Source organism: Equus quagga, chromosome 8 (genome assembly GCF_021613505.1).
Source record: "Equus quagga isolate Etosha38 chromosome 8, UCLA_HA_Equagga_1.0, whole genome shotgun sequence".
NCBI lineage: Eukaryota > Metazoa > Chordata > Mammalia > Perissodactyla > Equidae > Equus > Equus quagga.
In genome coordinates, this window is record NC_060274.1 from 107,955,902 (window position 1) to 107,962,537 (window position 6,636).

Here is a 6,636-nt window from a genome sequence, read left to right on the forward strand (position 1 = left end):
TTTACCCAAACTAAAAGGTAAATGGCAAACTGGGAGATATGTCACAAAATGGCAAGTGGCCCTTATTCTTGCGTGGATCTCTCAGGCGTCCTGCTGTGCTGTGTAGGGAATCCTGCTGGTTGACGGATGTCTGTTTAGTTATAATTCAGAGGAGAGAGAAAAAGGGAACAACTTACTCCGTCATGATGCTGATGTCACTCCAAGTGGCCATTATTCTTAAGATAGAGGGAGAATTCTAAAACCCCAACAGAAAATTGGGTGAACAGGAGCAAACAATTCACAGAATGCACGTGACTGTAACATAAAAAATGTTTAACCTCATTAGCAATCAAATCCATATAAATTAAAAGGTGATAATTTCACCTTTCAAATTAACAATATTTTATATTAATAAGGGTGCAGTAAAAATTGTTTCCCTCTCATAATACTGTTCCAAGTGTTAAAATCAGCCAAAATATTTATCTTTTCTTCTGGACAGTGTAATTTATGGGTGGTTTCATTTTTTTTGTATTGTGGTGAAATATATATAACAAAATTTACCATTTTTAAATGTACAATTCAGCGGCGTTAAGTACATTCACAATGTTGTATAACCATCACCATTATCTATCTCCAGGACTTTTTCATCATCCCATATTGAAACTCTATACCCATTAAACAGTGACTCCCCCTTCCCCCTCCCTCCCAGCCCCTGGCAACCTCTATTCCGCTTTCTGTCTCCATGAATTTGCCTATTCTAGGCACCGTAAGTAAGTGGAATCATACAATATTTTCCTTTTGTGGCTTATTTCACTTAGTGCAATGGACTGAATGTTTATGTCCCCCGAAACATTTTAAGTTGAACTAACCCCCAAGGGGATGGTATGAGGGGGTGGGCCTTTGGGAGGTGATGAGGTCAAGAGGGTGGAGCCCTCATGAATGAGATTTATGCCCTCATAAAAGAGACCCCAGATGATCTCTTGCCCTTTCAGGCATGTGAGGTTATAGTGAAAAAATGGCCATCAGTGAGGAATTGGGTCCTCACCAGACAGAACCTGCCAGTGCCTTGATCTTGGACTTCCAGACTTCAGAACTGTGAGAAATAAATGTCTGGTGTTTATAAGCCACCAGTCAATGGCATTCTGTTATGGCAGCCTGAATGGGCTAACACATTTAGCACATGTTTCAAGAGTCATCCACGTCATAGAGCAAGTATCCCAGCACTTCTTGTCCTCCACAACCTGGAATCTCTTGGGAGGAGGCTTTGCCTTTCTTTCACTTCCCCCTTTTGTCCCTTGCCTGCCTGGAGCAGTTCAAATCATTCACGGCCTCCTTAGGAAAGGCATGATCGATTAAATAATTGGCCATTGGTGATGGAGCTCAATCTCCAGCCTCTCTCCCTTCCTCCTAAGTAGAGGGGAGGACAGTAAGGGGTGGGACTGAAAGTTCCAACCCTCTAAGCACAGGGCTGGCTCCACTGGCCACCAGCCCCCAACCCTAGGTGCTTTCCCAGTCTCCTCATTAACAAAAGACACCTTTATGGTTCTCATCACAGAAATTCCAAGGGTTTTAGGAGCTCTGTGTCAGGAAGGGGATGAAGATCAAATATATATTTTTCATTATAAATCACAGTATCACATTATCTTATTAGAAGGGTGTACCTGAATCCCATCCTCTCCTTGCAAATAGTATAGGAACAATGTTCCAGACCTCTCCCTCCCTCTGAGGCACCAAATGCCATGATGGGGTCTTCCCAAATGTAGGCTGACATATAGTATCTTCTCTGCAGTAGCATCCAAAGGGAAAAACCATATCAAAAGCACAGCATTTGAATATCTTTTGATTGAAAAGGGCATGTAGACAATGGAGTGTCAGGCCCAGGAGAGAAAAAAAGGAGAAACGGAAAGAGGTTGAGTCAGATGAATAGGGGACATATGAGAATGGGTTTCTTACAACTAGGTTTTTTGCACATACAGCCTTCACTGTCCAGCCCTGTGCATAGTGCTGGAGTCCCTCAGCAGAGGGGGACAGGAATGGGCTCTGGCCACAAGGCAGATTAAGCAACCTCTGTGGTTGACTTGGTGGACTGCGGCCCAGACAATGATGCCGGGAAGAGGAGGAAGAGAAAAGGAGAGGGTGAGAGAAACTGACATTTATTGAGCACATACTATTGGGAATGAGGCTGGGAAAGAAAGAAGATAAAATACACAAAATGGGGGCCAGCCCCGTGGTCAAGTGGTTAAGTTCGCGCACTCCACTTCAGTGGCCCAGGGTTTTGCCAGTTCAGATCCTGGGCGTGGACCTAGCACCACTCATCAAGCCACGCTGAGACAGTGTCCCACATAGCAGAACTAGAAGCACCTGCAACTAGGATATACAGGAAGGGGATGAAGGGGAAAAAAGGGGAAAAAAAAGATTGGTAACAGATGTTAGCTCAGGGCCAATATTAAAAAAAAAATACATAAAATGATAGATTGGGGAGAGATGACTGCAGATGCCCGTCTGCTATATCCCTCCTCTTCATCATCCTCAATAACCAATCGCTTAGGACAGCCATGTGCCAGGCCTTGGGGCTAGGATTACAGGGGCTGCTTCCTGCTACAGGGGGCTCAGTCTACTTGGGGAGGAAAAACCCAAAGAAATGACAAGGAAGCCACAGTAGCCCATGCTGTGTTGGTGAGTGGATGCCAACCACTAAGTGTGCCAGGGACTGAGGGAGGGATCGCAATGCCCTTGGTTGGTTGAGGTCCCCAAGGAGAAATTGGGCCTTGAGCCTGAACTTAAATACTGGATGGCACTTGAGTGGAGAGGAGGGACAGACAAATTAGTATGGACAAGGCACAGCAAAAAGAACACAGGTGGTGTGTTCAAGCAGCTTATTCTTCTTTTTCTCCCACTTTGTATTTTGGGGCCCTTTCACATACATTGACTCAGGAAATGACTCTGTTGTCCTTCTCAGTCCCAGCTAAGCCTGGAACAGATGGCCTTCAGTGAGTTCAACAGAATTAAAAGAACTCCTACTATGTGTAAATCATTAAGTATTGTAGAGTATGTGGAAAAGTGTGAAATATAGTCCCTGCTCTCAAGGACAGAAAGGATTTTCCTTCTGTCAAACGGCCAGTGAAGGAGGTGTGGGGGTGACTCTGCAGCAGTGAAGCCCTATGTCTGATCAAAGGCAGTGGGCTCTGGGCAGCATGGACAAGTCTAAAGTAACCTGGATTCGCTATCTATCAAGATGCTCCATTTGGGGGTGGTCCAAAAGATATTCGTCACTGCACAGTTTATTTCTCAGAATTGGGTACCAGGCTCTGTCCATCTTGTGTCCTTCACATTCTTCTCAGTATATTCCTTCACAAGCACAGACGCTTGTCTGCAAACACCAGGTCAAAACAGAAGCCAAAGAACCTGCAGGTGCACCTATAACTCATCCATAGCGGGGCCACTAAACATCCCAATCAATGGGCAGTCTCAGACTCTGCCATTAATCCTGGAAAGGAAGAGGCACCAAGACAGGAACAAACCAACCAAAATAAGGCAATGCATGTGGGTAACTTCTAAACTGGTCCACCTTGGGCAAAGGGAAGTCTGGAAAGTTTTACTTGGCCTGAGAGAAACAAAGCAACCTCATCCTGGCCCTTAAAGCACAAGTTAGGGCTGATGGGAGAAAGCATAGTTGAGCATCACTCAGAGCAAACTGAAATACAAACTTATCTTGGGCATCCTTAGTCTGATGATGTGGCTACTTCCATGATGGAGAGCAGCCTATGGAGAAGTTCAGGAACTTTCCAAGTTGCGTGGCAGAGTTGCTACTTACATGACAGAATTGGCAGATGCCTCTCAGTCACTTCATAAAAAGTGAGTTGAAGGAATATTAAGCAGACAACTAGCTACTTGGGTCAGCCAGAGGGCATAAGACTGAAGATTCTGGTTAGTCAGCACTCACTGTGGCATATTTGACCTCCTGCCTCTTCAAATGACTGAAGGCCAAATACATGGTAAATGGGAAATCTCTGGAGCCTTGAGGTTCTCAGCTCTGAATTTTTAGTTGGAAAATCTCTTTTCAAGGCAAAAACTACCAAAGGCTACTTGGAAGTATTCTGAAGAACGAATTCACACGCCCTAACTCTGTAACAGAGGAAGCTACAGATCTCATTTCAAGACAGATGAAGTATAATCCTTGCCACAGGCTAACTCTAGAGGAAGGGACTATACATCCTGGATCAGAGCAGATTCCTCAAAATTGCCAAGCAGCCGCCCCCAGCCCAAAAAAGAAAGAAACAGCCAGCACACAATCTTAAGACTCTTTATTTAAAGAATTATCTCTGAGCCAGGCTACTGTGTAACCAAGCAGGAAAATGCTACTGAAACTTGACAGTTTTGGCTGATGGCCTTCAGTCTTGCATGTTAACAAAAATGGTTATTATCGTTGTTTTTTAACCAAGCAGTCTGTACTTCCACCTTCGTCTTTAAGTGAGAAAATTCCATTAAATAAAACATCAGGCTCCGAAGTGAAGGAGTGAGCACAACTCTTGTTGCATTAACACTCCCAAGGCAAGGGGAGGAGCTGTCCAGATAACCACAGCAAAGTGTCCCACAGGAAGACACCATACAAGGAATCTGGGTGGTGAGAAAATGGATGATTTGTCCTCCTATCACTTTCTTAAAGAGCTGCACAATAACTTTCCAAGCAGTTTTTTTTTTCTTTTTTCTGCTTTATCTCCCCAAATCCCCCCAGTACATAGTTGTCTATCTTAGTTGCAGGTCCTTCTAGCTGTGGCATGTGGGACAGGGACACCACCTCAACGTGGCCTGATGAGGGGTGCCACATCCGCACCCAGGATTCGAACCAGTGAAACCCTGGGCCGCCGAAGCAGAGGGCGCGAACTTAACCACTCGGCCACAGGGCCGGCCCCTCCAAGCAGTTGAATGATGTTTTAAACATACTGGGTTGCCAAAGCTGTCAAAAGAAATATTTGGATCTAAGAGAATCCAGCAAAGCTATCTGAATGAACACCAACTTTCATCTATTCTAAATGTTAAGATATATTTTCGAATGTTAATTTATAGATATCTGCATACTAGGGGAAAAGGTGTCTGGTGAGCAGACAGGTGACCAAGGGAAAACAGATGAGCTGACAGACAGGTTGTGGATACTGTGTATCCTCCATAATAAAGTACCTGACTCCCTCCATAGCTCACAGCCCTTCCCAGGACAGGTGTGCTGCCAAGCCGCTGCACGAATGTTTCAAACTCCTCAAGTCACAATGTCTCAGGGTAACTCTGGAGATAGAGCCCTCATCCTTAAGTTCTTTCCAAAAGAAGGTTTAAATATTCTCAGGGTCTCCCCTTTATCTATTTTTAACCCAATTAAGAATCTTTTGAGCATTCACTGGTTTCCCAAGATATTGCAATGAAATAGCCATATCCCTCGGTCAGGAATGATTCTGAGAAAAACATCACTATAGCACCAGATTGGACTAGGGAAGCAAGAACTTTGGGCTATATTTCCAACTCTTTCTCTGGCCTGCTGAGTACTGTTTCTTTCTTTGCCCTATTATTTTTTTCATTCAAAAAATATTAACTCAATACCTACTATGTGCCAGGCTCAATTCTAGGTGTTGTGTCTACAGGACCAAACGAGAGAGATCAAGTTCCTCTCACAAGGCATAAATTCTAACTAGGAGGAACAAACAAATAATTTCAGATAGAGATGAATGCTAGAAAGAAAATAAACAGGGTAACAGAATTCAGTGATGGGGGCAGGATAGAGAGAAGGGGAAAAAAAGCCCTACTTTAGCCAGAGAAGGGCTCCAAGAGGCAGTGACAGCTCTATGGAGATCTGAGTGATAATCCAAAGATCTGAGGGAGAAGCTCTCCAGGTGAAGGGAATAAATACAAAGGTTCTGAGGTGGTAAACAATCAAACAAACTGAAGGAAAGCCTGTGTGGCCAAAAATGAAAGAAAGGGAGAGTGGATAAAGACAGGTAGGAGAGATGATGGGGGCTGGAGAACCTAGGGCACTGCACATTATGGAAAGGAGTTGAAATTTCAATCAAAGTGAGATGAGAAGGCACTGGAGGGTTTTAAGCAGAAGCTAAGCCATCTCAACCATGGGGCAGACCTAAGGAGGACCAAGTGTATGAAGGATACTACACAGAGAATGCTGATCAGCTTTTCTCCAGAAAGGGGCCTCAGGGCCTAGGGTGAGACATGAGGCACATCTTCAGGTCATCGTGGGTCCAAACATTAATGGGCTGACCGATCCTTACCACCTCCTCTAGCCCAATCCCCCAGTTCTGGAATCCCCTGGACAATATCATGGACTTACTACATCTACACTTCAAGAGTTCCAGAGACAGAACTCATGCTCCTCTGACAGCTATGCTAAAGTTCTTCCTTGTACTGAGCCAAAATCTGATTCCTTGTCACTTTTACACATCTGCCTCCACATATCCTTCTGGGCTCTACTAACAGCTATTACATCCCAAGAACCCCCTTCTCAGGCAGGTCAGTACCAGTTTTCTTCAGTTACTCATCTAACTTTGTTTTGTATGTGAGGAAGAATAGCCTGAGCTAACATCTGTTGCCAATCTTCCTCTTTTTGCTTGAGGAAAATTGTTACTGAGCTAATATCTCTGCCAATCTTCCTCCACTTTT